This window comes from Sapajus apella, unplaced genomic scaffold (genome assembly GCF_009761245.1).
Source record: "Sapajus apella isolate SASKATOON/1434 unplaced genomic scaffold, GSC_monkey_1.0 scaffold248, whole genome shotgun sequence".
NCBI lineage: Eukaryota > Metazoa > Chordata > Mammalia > Primates > Cebidae > Sapajus > Sapajus apella.
The window spans coordinates 231,338-246,406 of NW_022437188.1; the positions used below are offsets into that span (position 1 = coordinate 231,338).

General features: G+C 49.3%; 1 protein-coding gene across 2 annotated transcripts in view; it reads left to right on the plus strand.

Annotated features, from left to right (window-relative positions):
* Nucleotides 1-1,017: 1,017 nt before the first annotated feature.
* The window catches only part of SCAMP5 (secretory carrier membrane protein 5), a 27,473-nt gene continuing 13,421 nt past the window's right edge, over nt 1,018-15,069 (plus strand). Inside the window, exons 1-2 of one of the 2 annotated variants that reach the window (XM_032271764.1) lie at nt 1,028-1,153; nt 2,707-2,789. The gene's annotated coding sequence lies outside the window, so the exon portion shown is untranslated. Of the gene's footprint in view, nt 1,154-2,706; nt 2,790-15,069 lie in introns of both variants that reach the window. The other variant, XM_032271762.1, reaches the window with a different exon arrangement.

Below are 15,069 nucleotides of genomic sequence, written 5' to 3' on the forward strand. Positions count from 1 at the left end.
AGACAATGGGCCCTTATTCTAGGCAAAGAATCTCTGCTGTGTCTCCCACCCACTGAGGCCCCCTTCCAGGCCTAGGATGGTGTGGGTGGGAGGTAGGAGTGAAGGGTATGGTGTGGGGGAAGGAGAAATTGGCCAGCAGCAAGAGAGTGGCCCTGGCTGTAGAGATCTCACAGGAGGTTTACTATGTAAACACCGATCACAATAAAAAGCCTGTCTTCACTCCCAACCCGTTTCTCCAAGTGAGTCTCTCTTAGCCCTCCAACGTTCTGGGTTTTTAAACATTTACCCTGGCCTTTACTCTCTGGGTCTTCATCTCTACATATGCACTCTTTCACTGTTTTTTTCTGAGTCCCTTTTTCTAAGCCTCTCTCTCCCTGTTCCTTTGCGTAATTTGTCCCCGTTTCCCGTCTCTTTCTTGCTTCACTATGCTCCATTACCCATATTATCTTTCCATGTATTTTTTCTCTCCAGGCCTTGATCTCTCATCTCAGTCTCTCTCTCCGTGTGTCGCTGTCTCTGTGTTTGTGGCTCTTCTTTCCCATCGTTCTACGTCTGTCTTTCCGTGTATCTGTGTCCTTGTCTGTGTATCATCTCCAATCTTCTGTCCTCTGTTCTCTCTGTCCCCCTGCGCCTGCAGAGCTGACGGGCCTTCCGCAGTCACCGAACTCTGCTCTTTCTCACTCCTTTCTGGCACGTCCCAGAGGCTACTGGCATCGGCATGGGAGGTTATTCTCCCCAGTTTACAGATGTGGAAGCTGAGGCTCTGGCTGCAGGTGCCAGGCTCCCATCTCTGGATCTCTTCCTTCCGCCTACTCGCCATGCTGTTGTCCCTGAGGTGTCCGTCAACCACCTGATCCGGCAGGGGCCCGAGAACTAGCACCTCGGACAGCTCCTGCAAGGTGATGGGGCGGCCGGGTCGTCCTTCTCGCGAGCTCAGGAGGAGCGGCCCTGGGAGTGAGGCGGAAGTCTCGCGAGAGTGGCTGCTGCAGGTTGTGGCGGCGTGGGAGCGCGCGGAGACGGCCCCGGGCGCGCGCGCGCGCGCTCCCCGCCTCCAGCCCTGGAGCGGCTCGCGGCCGGCTCCGCGCCGCATCTCTCGGTTCAGCGCAGCTCAGCGCAGCGCGGCGGCCTTTCGGCAGCCTAACGGCCGCGGCAGGTGAGTCTGGGCATGAAGGCTGGGAGGAGAGCTTTGCAGGGAAGCTGGGCGCGGGGCGAGAAGGGTAGGGATCGCTGGCTGCAGCTTTTACCCCCTACACTTCACCTTTGGATGCAAGGAGCAGGCCGAACTGCTGGAGAGGTGGGAGTGGAGGTGACCTTTCCTGTTCGGGGCTGGGGAAGAGCGCTCAGGGCGCACCCAGCCCCCCAACCTCTCCCATCCCCATCTGTGGCTCCCGCAGAGGGAACTGGGCCTTTGGGTGACGTCAGACCCTGGATCTGGAGCCTGAGCTTTGGGCCATCCATCCCCCCCAGCCCCACCTGGCGTTCCCTGGAAACCGGCCTTCTGGAGATGGCGCGCGCGGCCGGGGATGGGGGCGACTGCAAGGGTGTGCTGGTGGCCTCCTTTGGGTCTTTCATTGCAACTAGCGCCTGCAGGTGGACCTGGGTTGACTTCCCTCACCTCCTTGGGGCGACCGACCTTTGGACTGCGGGCCTCAGCCGCCCCAGGGTTGCTGGGGAACGGGTGCGCTGGCCCAGGTCACAGGGCGGGCTCTGTCAGGGCTTTGGGTGGTGAGTTAGGGGCGCTGGATATAGCTCATTTCAACGGTGGCCGGAGTCGGTCATGAGAATGGCGGTGAGGCGTTTGGGGACCGATCCCTGTCCCCCACCTCGGGGAGCTCCTGGTCTGGGGGTTGGAGGAACCAAGTAGAGACTGGGCCTGAGCATTCACCATCACAGGCGGTTTACACCGTTAATGTCTCAGCTTCCCGATGGGGAGATCAGTGAGGGCCTGGCCGACTTTCCCAGGGACACAGAGAGAAAGAGAGGTGACAGCCAGCGAACGGGAGACTTCCAGGGGTGATGGGATTTGGGTGGGAGGAGAGGCAAGAGAGGACATTCCAGGAGACTGTATGGGCAAAGGCACAGGGATGGGAACTAGCACAGCTGTTGGGGGCTGAGCCTGGGAGCTCAGCCATGTGACTGCCCATGGGGTGGCACAGTGTGGAAAAATTTGCAACCTGTACCCTACACGTTCTGCCTCCATGGAGCAGGGCTCTGAGCAGGGCTCTGAAAGAGGGGAACGGTTCTTGCAGGGGCATGATTGGCAGAGATTTTGTTTGGGGCTACACAGGTTTTGCCAACTTAGGTTTGTTCTGGGCTTGGTGAGTATTAGGGCAAAGTCTCCAGATCTGAGAGGCGGCTGTCTGGTGAATGGGCTCCTGAAAGAGGGTCTTAGGTTTAGCAAACCCCTTGGAGAGTTGGTGGGGTCCCAGGAGGGGAGTTCTAGACAGAGATCTTGGGCTCTGTGGCTGTTTCTTTAACCTTTTTTCCTGGCTGGCCACCTCCAAGCCAAGTTGATTCCCCATTCCCGGCGTCTCTTTGCTAGCACCTTTCTAGAGGGATGAAATAATAGGACTAAGTAGTGACCTCCCTCTAGGATGCTCCTTGTTCTAGTTTAGAGCATCCCCCCATTCTTCTCCCTCTTCCTTTTCCTTTCCTCCCCCATCCCTCTGCCTCCCTCTCCCTGTCCCCACCTCTTGCCCTCCATAGCATTTCCTTTACAGGCTGCACTTCCTTCCCTGCTGCCAGACAGGAATTTCAGAAGGTTTCTCAGAGGAAGTGTGATACAGCAGGTTTGACAGCAGCTTTGGGCTTAGCCTGATTGGGGGAGGGCGTTAATTGTCTCTCTCCCACCCCTTGGGAGAGTGTCCAAGGGAGTCTTAAGCAAGTATATGGATTGGCTGTGCTCTGTGCTGGGTCCCTCCTGGAAACTCCATCCAGGAGGGAGTGAGGGAGAGATTATGGGAGAATACGTGAACACTTAAGTGCCCAATGATTGACTCAGAATGTATGCAGTGGGATGCAGAGCACCAATGTCTGGAAAGGCTTCCCAGAAGGGGTGGGATGTGAGAAGATGGCAGGACTTAGAGGAGCTGATAGTGCTGCCAGTTCAGGGGCACTAGAAGCAGAAGGAATGGCTGGAGATGATCTGCATGGGGCTGGGAACGTAGGAGGCAGGTCAGCCTGTGAGCAGCAAAAGGTGGTGGGGAGGGAGGTTTGTAGCTGATGGGCACAAAGCCCTGAATGCCAGGCAGAGGATCTGTAGGAGGCTACTTCAGAGTCATCAGTAGGACAAGGATAGCATGGTCAGGAGACTGCTGTTTTCTGAGGATTATTCATAGTCCTTCTGAGGATTATTCATAGTTCTGGGATTTCAGGGCAGAAGATGGGGCTAGGAGTGGGATGAGGGGACTGGAGGTAGAGCAGGAGGGGGAAACTTCCATCTTAGCAGGCTGGCTCTGGGCAGCAGAAAGGAATGACCATTTCTGTACCAGGGATGAGGGGCCCATACTGGTGAGCAGGGAGCCCTGGAGTTAGCCCTAGGGCTCTGGCCTGATCTGAGGCCAGGCTTGACTCTTTTCTGCTCCTGGGGGCCTCAATCTCCCCACTGTTGGGGGGGGGTCTGTCCTCCTATCTTCTCAATAAGAAATGGAATACATTATAGTCAGGATTTCTTGAACAAAATTCAGGTATTATCTACTGTCTTACTGATAATTAAGGAGGCATTTCCATAGGCCTACATCTTTGGAGGGATATGTAGCCCCCCCTCCCCATTATAAAAGATTATCAGTTGAGCAGATTGCTGCTTTTTCTGTTTTGTAGTCCACGAATTTTGGTTTGGTCAGCCATGGTGGCTCATGCCTGTAATCCCAGCACTTTAGGAGGCCAAGGCAGGTGAATCACCTGAGGTCAGGGGTTCAAGACCAACCTGGCCAACATGGTGAAACCTCATCTCTACTAAAAATACAAAAATTAGCTGGGCGTGGTGGCACATGCCTGTAATCCCACCTACTAGGGAAGCCGAGGCAGGAGAATCGCTTGAACCTGGGTGGTGGAGGTTGCAGTGAGCTGAGATCGTGCTACTGCACTGCAGCCTGGACAACAGAGTGAGACTCTATCTCAAAAAAAAAAAAAAAGAAAAGAAAAAGAAAAGAAAAAAGAGAGAACTTTGATTTGTAGAGGCCAGTGATTTCTGTCTTCCCCTCCAACCCCCTGCCACCCATTTCCAAGGCTTGCCCTGAAACAAGGGCAGAGAAGCCTGGAACCTTCCATTTCTGTGACCCTAGTCTTCTACCGCCCTCTCAAGCCGCAGATTCTCTCTGCTGTAATCTTTATGTACAAATAAGGCAGCTTTGCCCTGTGCCCTGGTTTCTGCTCTGAATCATTCATACTTTGCTGCACTGACTTCTTTGGAACGGTAGGCAGACTTTTGGGAGATTGCCTGGGACCAGGGACAGGGGTTAGGCTAGAGCCCAGGTAGGGAGGAGACTCCTCCTTTGAGGCCCCTGCATCTTGGTTGTTTTCTCCTCTCCTCCTGCTTCCTCGTTCTCCTGGAGGTCATTAGTGCTGGGCCGCAGTCTCCCACTCCACCTTCCATTTTCTCAGGGGAGGTAGTACCTCTTTTAGGCACCATTTTAACCAACTACACCCAAATGTGGTCCTCACTGGCATGTGGCCACCTCTGAAATCTTAAACTCCAGTATCCCTCTCTGACCACAGTCCAACTTCTGCTTTATCTGCTCTGTGACCTCAAGGAGACCTCAGATCCTCAGACACCTCCATTTTCTCTGTCTCATGATTTACCTTTTCTGTGTTCTTTCTGAACCCCATGCCCTCAACTACTATGCCACTTTGCCCGTATGTCACCCCAGCTGCCAGGAAGGGTCTCCAGTCTCAGCCGACCCTCCATCACTTCTAGAAACCCCTCTCTTCGCTCCCATCAGTTCCCCTTTCTATTCCATGGGAGGAGTATTCCAAGCTGGACTACTCTGCCCAAGCCCTTTGCTCATGTAGAGGGTGGTTGTGGTGTGGTCGGGGGGAGGAGGAACCACCCCATGTTTCTACATTTCTCTCAAATCCCAGTAGAAGGAGATTCCTGGTGTGACGCACCCGATCTGTGCTATGGATGCCCACCCAGCCTTTCTCCCAAGGTACCATCGTCCATCAGTCTCTCTGCTATTTCCCTTAATAACTCCCTCCAACCTTATAAATATGCTCAAGTCTTCTATTCTGGGAAAAGCTTTTCTAACTCTGTGTCCTCCTCTCACTGCTGCCATTTTAAACCTATGACGTTGTCTTACTACAAAAGATGGATATATGACCACTGTAGAAATTTTAGAAAATAAAGAAAACGGCCGGGTGCGGTGGTTCATGCCTGTAATCCCAGCACTTTGGGAGGCTTAGGTGGGTGGATCTTGAGGTCAGGAGTTCGAGACCAGCCTGACTAACATGGCGAAACCCAGCCTCCACTAAAAATACAAAAACTAGCTGGGCATGGTGGTGCGCACCCATAGTCCCAGATACTCAGGAGGCTGAGGCAGGAGAATCGCTTGAACCCGGGAGGCAGAGGTTGTAGTGAGCTGAGATCATGCCACTCCACTCCAGCCTGGGTGACAGAGCGAGACTCTGTCTTAAAAAGTATACATATAATCCAGGCTACAGTGGAAATAAAAAGAAAAAAGAAAAGAAAGAAAACCAGTAACTTATCCCACTATCAAGAGACAACTACTTATTTATTTATTTATTTTTATTTATTTTTTTTTTAGATGGAATCTTGCTTTTGTCGCTCAGGCTGAAGTACAGTGGCATGATCTTGGCTCACTGCAACCTCCACCTCCTGGGTTCAAGCAATTCTCCCTTCTCAGCCTCCCAAGTAGCTGGGATTACAGGTGTGCACCACCATGCCTGGCTAATTTTTTTGTATTTTTAGTAGAGAAGGCATTTCACTGTGTTGGCCAGGCTGGTCTCGAACCCATGACCTCAAGTGATTCAACCACCTCGGCCTCCCAAAGTGTTGGGATTACAGATGTGAACCACCTTGCCCAGCCAAGAGGCAGCTACTATTAATCCTTTGGTGTGTAATGTTTCAGTGTTGTCTCAGATATTCTGTGTATATGTATTAAAATTTCAGCAGGGGCCGGGTGAGGTGGCTCACCCCTGTAATCCCAGCACTTTGGGAGGCTGAGGTAGGTGGATTACCTGAGGTTGGGAGTTCGAGACCAGCCTGATCAACATGGAGACCAGCCTGACCATTTCTACTAAAAATACAAAATTAGCTGGGCATGGTGGCGCATGCCTGTAATCCCAGTTAACTAGGGAGGCTGAGGCAGGAGAATCACTTAAACTTGGGAGGCAGAGGTTGCAGTGAGCTGAGATTGCACCATTGCACTCCAGCCTGGGCAACAAGAGTGAAACTCCGTCTCAAAAAAAAAAAAAAAAAAAAAAAAAAATTCAGCCAAGCTTTTTGAAAGACCCATCTGCTAGACCTGTCTCTTCTTCCTGATTATTTTCCTAATTTCTTGGCAGCTTGGCTTCTCCCCTCCCACTTCCCTGAAGCCACAGAGCTCACAGCTGATTCAATTTTGCTAGTGTAATAAAACACTTCCTGGCTGGGCACAGTGGCTCATGCCTGTAATAATCCGAACACTTTGGGAGGCCAAGGCGGGCGGATCACAAGGTCAGAAGATCGAGACCATGCTGGCCCACATGGTGAAACCTTGTCTCTCCTAAAATACAAAAACATAGCCGGGTGTGCGCTCCTGTAGTCCCAGCTACTCAGAAGGCTGAGGCAGGGGAATTGCTTGAACCCCGGGGGGCAGATGTTGCAGTGAGCTGAGATCTCGCCACTGTGCTCCAGCCTGGTGACAGAGTGAGACTCCATCTCGAAGCAATAAAAAAATAAATAAATAAAATGAAACACTTCCCGATTGCCATGTCAACTTGTCATCTGACTGCTTCCTGACCATGGACGTCGTTGACCCAGTTGACCAGTCATCAAAAAGATCTAGATAGATCTGTATTCATTGACTTGAAAAACTTGCATGAGGTATTGTTGAGTGGAAAAATACAGGTTATAAAACAGGATGTGTGGAATGATCTCATTTTTGTCACATGTGCTTCTATGTACATTAAAAATGAAAAGCCTACAAAATCCCCCAGACCTAAAGATTAGACTGTTAAAGGGGTGGAATCTGAGACGGTGGGTTTTGGGAGGACTTTTCTACTTTATGCACTTAGATTTTTAAAAATGCCGGGCATGGTGGCTCACGCCTGTAATCCCAGCACTTTGGGAGGCCGAGGTGGGCGGATCATGAGGTTAAGAGATCGAGACCATCTGGCCAACATGGTGAAACCCCGTCTCTACTAAAAATACAAAAATTAGCTGGGCGTAGAGGCGTGTGCCTGTAGTCTCAGCTACTTGGGAGGCTGAGGCAGGAGAATTGCCTGAACCCGGGAGGAGGAGGTTGCAGTGAGCCGAGATCATGTCACTGCACTCCAGCTTGGCACCTGGCAACAGAGAGAGAGACTCTGTCTAAAAAAAAAAAAAAGCATATATTTTTACACATAGCTATAAAGCAACATATTAATTAACTTATTAATTTAGAGATGAGGTCTCACTATGTTGCCCAGGCTGTAGTGCAATGACTATTCACAGGTGCAATCATAGCTCACTGTAGCATCCAACTCCTGGGCTCACACAGACCTCCCGCCTCAGCCTCCTGAGTAGCTGGGACTACAGGCACATGACGCCGTGCCAGGCATATTTTAAAAACCTTTAAGGCCATTTTTTTTCTTTTTTTTTTAAATAGAGACGGGGTTTCACCATGTTGGCCAGGATGGTCTCGATCTCTTGACCTTGTGATTCACCTGCCTTGGCCTCCCAAAGTGATGGGATTACAGGCATGAGCCTCCGTGCCTGGCCAAGGCCATTTTTTTAAGGAGAAAAAGAATAGAATCCTTCCGTGGCTCCCGTGACTCTGAGGACAAAGTCCAAATCCTGCTCATGGCCTTCAAGGCCAATATGACCTAGCCCCGTTTACCTTTCAACCCTGTTTTTGCTCCCTCCACTTTGAGAGTCATCTTTGCTCTGCCTCTTTCCGTTCCTTAAGTATGCCACGCTATTGCTCTTCTGGCCTTCACACCTGCTTTCCTGATTCTCTTTCCCTGGCCAACTCCCTATTCCTTGTTAAGGATTCAGCTCCAGTATCTGTGAAGCCATCCTTGACTCCTGTAAGACAGACCAGCGAGGTGTTCTGTGTTCCCACAGCTTTCTGAGTCTGCTCTCCCAGAGTGCTTAGGCTGTGTCACAATTGCTCCTTGATTTAGCTGGGTCCTCTGCACTTACCTCCTCCCTCTCATCTTGATCTTGTCTCCTCTATCCCAGAGAAAATTGGGCTGGGTGCGGTGGCTCATATCTGTAATCCCAGCACTTTGGGAGGCTGAGGCGGGTGGATCTCTGAAGTCCAGGAGTTCAAGACTAACCTAGGCAACATGGTGAAACATCATCTCTACCAAAAACAAAACAAAAAATTAGCTGTGCATGGTGGCATGCACCTGTAGTCTCAGCTACTTGGGAGGCTTAGGTGGAAGGTTGGATTGAACGTAGGAGGTTGAGGCTGCAGTGAACTGTGATCGCACCCCTGCACTCCAGCCTGGGCAATAAAGCCAGACCCTGTCTCAAATAAAAAATAAAACAAAATTCAATGCCTGTGAAAATAAAGAAAATTAAAAAAAATCAACACCTGTGAAAATAAAAAGAATAAAACAAAATTGAAGCAGATGCTGGGTGCCGTGGCTCACACCTGTAATCCCAGTACTTTGGGAAGTCGAGGTAGATGGATCACGAGGTCAGGAGATCGAGAGCATCCTGGCTAACACAGTGAAACCCCATCTCTACTAAAAATACAAAAATTAGCTGGGAATGGTGGCATGCACCTGTAGTCCCAGCTACTCAGGAGGCTGAGGTAGGAGAACCGCTTGAACCTGAGAGGCGGAGGTTGCAGTGAGCTGAGATCATGCCACTGCACTCCAGCCTGGGTGACAGAGCAAGACTCTGTCTCCAAAAACAAAAAAAGAGAGAGAAAAAAAAAGAAAATTGAAGAAGACATCCGGGACTCTTTCACTGCCCACCGAAGGCCTCAAACCTGCCTGCATTTGCTTGCATCCTGCTCGGCTTCCCACCTGTGAGGATCAAGCCTTGTCCACCTCCTTGCACTGGAGCCCCTGTGTCTTCCTCTTTAGAGGCGTTCTCTATCAGGTAACCTCTGTCTCTCTACTGTATTTGCAACCCTTCTATGTATCCTACACATCTCTGGCTTATTTCCATCTTAAATGACCCCCAGCTGCAGCCCTCCCTGGGTCCTCTCCTACCCCCCTATCCTACCCAGGTAGTACTCGATCTCTGTTCTCAACCAGGCTTCTCCAGAGACCTGTCTGCACTTGCGCTCAGTTTATCTGCTGTTCACCTTGCTCTAAATTGGCTGCTGCTGTCACCACCAAAACGATTCTTGCTGGATTCACAGCTGACTGGATGTTGCTAGTGTCATGAACACATTAGTCCCGGTAGTCCCATCCTTTCATATGGGAGCCCTCAGTGCCATTGTCACATTTGTCCAGTCTCTGCCCCTGACTGTGGAGACTCCACAATCTCAGGGCTTTCCTCTTGCCTCATCAGCTGCTCCTTCTCATTCCCAACTATCCTATTCTGCTTTTTTTCTGCTTGACTTTCTAGATGTTTCTTTCTTTTTTTTTTTAATTAAAGATGGGGTTTCACCATGATGGCCAGGCTGGTCTTGAACTGACCTCAGGTGATCCACCCGCCTCAGCCTCCCAAAGTGCTAGGATTACAGGCGTGAGCCACCGTGCCTGGCTGATGTTTCATTTTTTGAACAGATAATGCATTTACATGATTTACAGTTCACAAAGATGTTCCAAATGTCTTCATTTCTAAGATGAACATTTTGAAATTTCTGAAAATAATTTCATCCCTGTGTTTTAAAATTTCTGGCATCTCACAGTTAACAAATTGGCAATTTTTTGGCTTTTGTTTTTTTTTTGGAGATGGAGTCTGGCTCAGTCACTCAGGCTAGAGTGCAGTGGCACAATCGCGGCTCACTGTAACCTCTGCCTCCTGGACTCAAGTGATTCTCCTGCCTCAGCCTCCTGTGTAGCTGGGATTACAGGTGCATACCATCACACCCAGCTAATTTTTATATTTTTAGTAGAGATGGAATTTCACCGCCGGGCACTGTGGCTCACACCTGTAATCTCAGCACTTTGGGAGGCTGAGGCAGGCAGATCACAAGGTCAAGAGATCAAGACTATCCTGGCTAATATGGTGAAACCCTGTTTCTACTAAAAATACAAAAAATTAGCCGAGCGTGATGGCACGCGCCTGTAATCCCAGCTTCTCGGGAGGCTGAGACAGAAGAATCGCTTGAACCCAGGAGGCAGAGGTTGCAGTGAGCAGAGATCATGCCATTGCAGTCCAGCTTGGGGAACAAAAGCAAAACTTCGTTTCAAAAAAAAGAGTTTCGCCGGGCGCGGTGGCTCAAGCCTGTAATCCCAGCACTTTGGGAGGCCGAGGCGGGTGGATCACGAGGTCAAGAGATCGAGACCATCCTGGTCAACATGGTGAAACCCCGTCTCTACTAAAAATACAAAAAATTAGCTGGGCATGGTGGCGTGTGCCTGTAATCCCAGCTACTCAGGAGGCTGAGACAGGAGAATTGCCTGAACCCAGGAGGCGGAGGTTGCAGTGAGCCGAGATCGCACCATTGCACTCCAGCCTGGGTAACAAGAGTGAAACTCCACCACAAAAAAAAAAAAAAAAGAAAAGAAAAAAAAAAGAGTTTCACTGTGTTGGCCAGGCTGGCCTCTTACTCCTGACCTCAAGTGATCCGCTCACCTCAGCCTCTCAAAGTGCTGGGATTATAGGCATGAGCCATGGTGCCTGGCCTGCAAATTTTTCTTACTTTTGGTCAATAAAATAATGGTCTATCTTAAAATTGATGATGTCATCAGTTACATGGAAATGGTATACAGATATATAGTAAAAATTCTGCTTCCCATCTAGTCCATTCAGTTTCTTTGCTCGCCAGGGAGCCACAATTACCATATTTTTTTCTTGATAGCCTTCCAGATTTTCTTTGTGTGTATATTGTCAAATACAGATATGTATAATTCCCCCCAACTTTTTATTTTGAAAAATTTCAAAGCTACAAAAAAGTTTAAATAATAGGGCAATGGGCTGGGCACAGTGACCTCATGCCTATAATCTTAGCACTTTGGGAAGCCAGGGCAGGCAGATCGTGTGAGCCCAGGAGTTTGAGACCAGCTTGGGCAATATAGCAAGACCCTTGTCTCTACAAAAATTTAAAAAATTAGCTGGGTATGGTACACACCTGTAGTCCCAGCTACTTAGAAGGCTGAGGTGGGAGGATTGCTTGAGCCCAGGAGTTCGAGGCTGCAGTGAGCTATGATTGTGCCACTGCATTCCAGCCTGAGTGACAGAGACCTATCCTTTTTTTTTTTTTTTTTTTTTTTTTTTGATATGGAGTCTCGCTCTGTCGCCAGGCTGGAGTGCAGTGGCACTATCTTGGCTCACTGCAATCTCTGCCTCTCAGGTTCAAGTGATTCTTCTGCCTCAGCCTCCCAAGTAGCTGGGACTACAGGCGTGAGCCACCACACCCAGCTAATTTTTGTATTTTTAGTAGAGAAGGGGTTTCACCATTTTGGCCAGGATAGTCTTGATCTCTTGACCTTGAGATCTGCCCGCCTCAGCCTCCCAAAGTGCTGGGATTACAGGTATGTGCTAAAAAAAAAAAAAAGAATAATGCAGTGAACAACTTTATACCTTTCTGCCATCAATTGTTATATTTTGGAGCATTTGCTTTATCTTTTATTTTTACTTTTTTTTTTTTGAGACGGAGTTTCTCTCTTGTGTCCAGGCTGGAATGCAATGGGACGATCTCGGCTCACCGCAACCTCCACCTCCCGGGTTCAAGCAATTCTTCTACCTCAGCCTCCTGAGTAGCTGGAATTATAGGCATTGGCCACCATGCCCAGCTAATTTTTGTATTTTTAGTAGAGATGGGTTTCTCCACGTTGGTCAGGCTAGCCTCGAACTCCCCTGACCTCAGGCGATCCGCCCACCTCAGCCTCCCAAAGTGCCAGGGTTACAGGTGTGAACCACTGCGCCCAGCCTATTTTTGCTTTTTTAAAGACAGGGTTTTCCTCTGTTGTTCACTGAAGCCTCAAACACCTGGGCACAAGTGATCGTCTTGCCTTAGCTCCTCATGTAGCTGAAACTGCAGGCACACACCACCATGCCTGTTTCTGCTTTATGTATGTGTATAAAACTTTTTTTCAGAACCATTCAGAAGGAAGTTACATACCAGAAACTGCTTCTATTTTTTTTTTTTTTTTTTTTCGGGGGGGACGGAGTTTTGCTCTTGTTACCCAGGCTGGAGTGCAATGGCGTGATCTCGGCTCACCACAACCTCTGCCTCCTGGGTTCAGGCAATTCTCCTGCCTCAGCCTCCCAAGTAGCTGGGATTACAGGCACGCGCCACCATGCCCAGCTAATTTTTTGTATTTTTAGTAGAGACGGGGTTTCACCATGTTGACCAGGATGGTCTCGATCTCTTGACCTCGTGATCCACCCACCTCGGCCTCCCAAAGTGCTGGGATTACAGGCTTGAGCCACCGCGCCCGGCCCTATTTTTTTTTTTTTTTGAGATAGAGTCTCTGTCACCCAGGCTGGAGTGCAAGGGTGCCATCTCGGCTCACTGCAACCTCCCCTTCCTGGGTTCAAGTGATTCTCCCACCTCAGTGCTTCTCCCCAAGTAGCTAGCATTACAGGCACTCGGCATCATGTCTGGCTAATTTTTGTATTTTTGTAGAGATGGAGTTTCACCATATTGGCCAAACTGGTCTTGAACTCCTGACCTCAGGTGATCCGCCTACCTTGGCCTCCCAAAGTGCTGAGATTACTGGTGTGAGCCACCGCACCTGGCCCAGACACTGCTTCTAAAGACCAGCCTGTATCTTCTAAGAACAAAGATGGTCTCTAGGCTGGCATGGTGGTTCACAGCTGTAATCCCAGCACTTTTAAGAGGCCAAGGCAGGTGAATCTCTTGAGCCCAGAACTTCAAGCTCAGCCTGGGCAACCATCTCTCTGAAAAAAATACAAAAATTAGCCAGGCATGATGGCATGTGCCTGTAGTCCCAGCTACTCAGGAGACAGAGACTGAGATGGGAGGATCTCTTGAGGCAGGAGATCGAGGCTGTAGTGAACCATGATTGTGCTGCTGCACTCTAGCCTGGGCGCAACAGTGAGACCCTGTTTCAAAAAAGAAGGAAGGGAGGGAGAGAGGGAAGGAAGGAAGAAGGGAAGGAAGGAGGGAGGGAGGGAGGGAAGGAGGGAAGGAAGGAAGGAAGGAAGGAAGGAAGGAAGGAAGGAAGGAAATACACACACACACACATACATACACACAATATCCAAGAAATTTAACAGTGAACAGTAGTATCTACTATGCAGTCTATATTCAAGTTTCTCTAGTCGTCCTAAAAATGTCCTTTATAGCTGTGATTTTAAAATCCAGGATCCATGAAAGGATTCCCCATTGCATTTGGCTGCATGTCTCTTTTATCTCCATTAATTTAGATAAATTCCCTCTGCATATTTCTGTCTTTCATGACATTAGCAGTTGTCTTGTAGAATTTCCCACAATCTGAATTTGTTGGATTGTTTTTTCACAATTATTTTCAGATTAAACATTACTTTGGCAACTGTATTCATTCATGACCTTGAGACTTTCTGTGCACAGCATAGCAGGAGGCACATGATGTTCTTTCTTTCCTTTTCTTTTCATTTTTTTTTTTTTTAGACAGAGTCTCCCTCGGTCGCCCAGGCTGCAGTGCAGTGGCACGATCTTGGCTTACTGTAGCCTCTGCCTGCAGGGTTCTAGTGATTCTCCTGCCTTAGGTTCCTGTGTAGCTGGGACTACAAGCATGTGCTACCATGCCTGGCTATTTTTTGTATTTTTTGGTAGACAGGATTTCACCATGTTGGCCAGGATCGTCTCGAACTCTCTTGAGCTCAAGTGATCCACCTGCCTCAGCCTCCCTCTCTGTTTTTTTTGAGACGGAGTTTCACTCTTGTTGCCCAGGCGGGAGTGCAATGGCTAGATCTCACTGCAACCTCCGCCTCCTGGGTTCAAGCAGCTCTCCTGCCTCAGCGTCCCGAGTAGCTGGGATTACAGGCATGCTCCAACTTGCCCGGCTAATTTTGTGTTTTTTGGTAGAGATGGGGTTTCTTCATGTTGGTCTGGCTGGTCTCAAACTCCTGACTTCAGGTGATCTGCCTGCCTTGGCCTCCCAAAGTGCTGGGATGACAGGTGTAAGCCACAGTGTCCCTCCTCTCCCTCTCTTTTTAAAAATAAAATAATAATGTCACTTTGGACTCATGGATTTTTTTTTTTTAAATAATCCATGTGGGCCAGGCGTGGCAGTTTATGCCTGTAATCCCAGCAATTTGGGAGGCTGGGGTGGGTGGATTGCTTGAGGCCACGAGTTCAAGACCAGCCTGGCCAACGTGGTGAAACCCTGTCTCTACTAAAAATACAGAAATTAGCCAGGTGTGGTGGTGGGGGGCCTGTAGTCCCAACTTACTCAGCAGGCTGAGGCAGGAGAATCTCTTGAACTCAGGAGGCAGAGGTTGCAGTGAGCCGAGATCATCCCGCTGTACTCCAGCCTGGGTGACAGAGCGAGACAATGTCTCAAAAAAAAAGAAAAAGAAAAATCCGTGTGGTTATTACTTTTGATACTCAAATTGTCCCCAATTTGGTTGGTGGTAGCCCCTTCAGACTGGCTCCTGTGTCCTTTTGACTTGCCTCCATTCGTTGTTGAGTACTTTCTTCTTTCTGATACCACAGAATGTTCCAGGCTACCCTTGTATTTCTTTTCCCTGACTTGGGACCAGCCATATATATTTTTAAAATTCTGTATTCATACTGATATGTCCGCTTTGAATCCAACGCCGGAAGGCTCCTTCTTAGCTTTCCATGATCT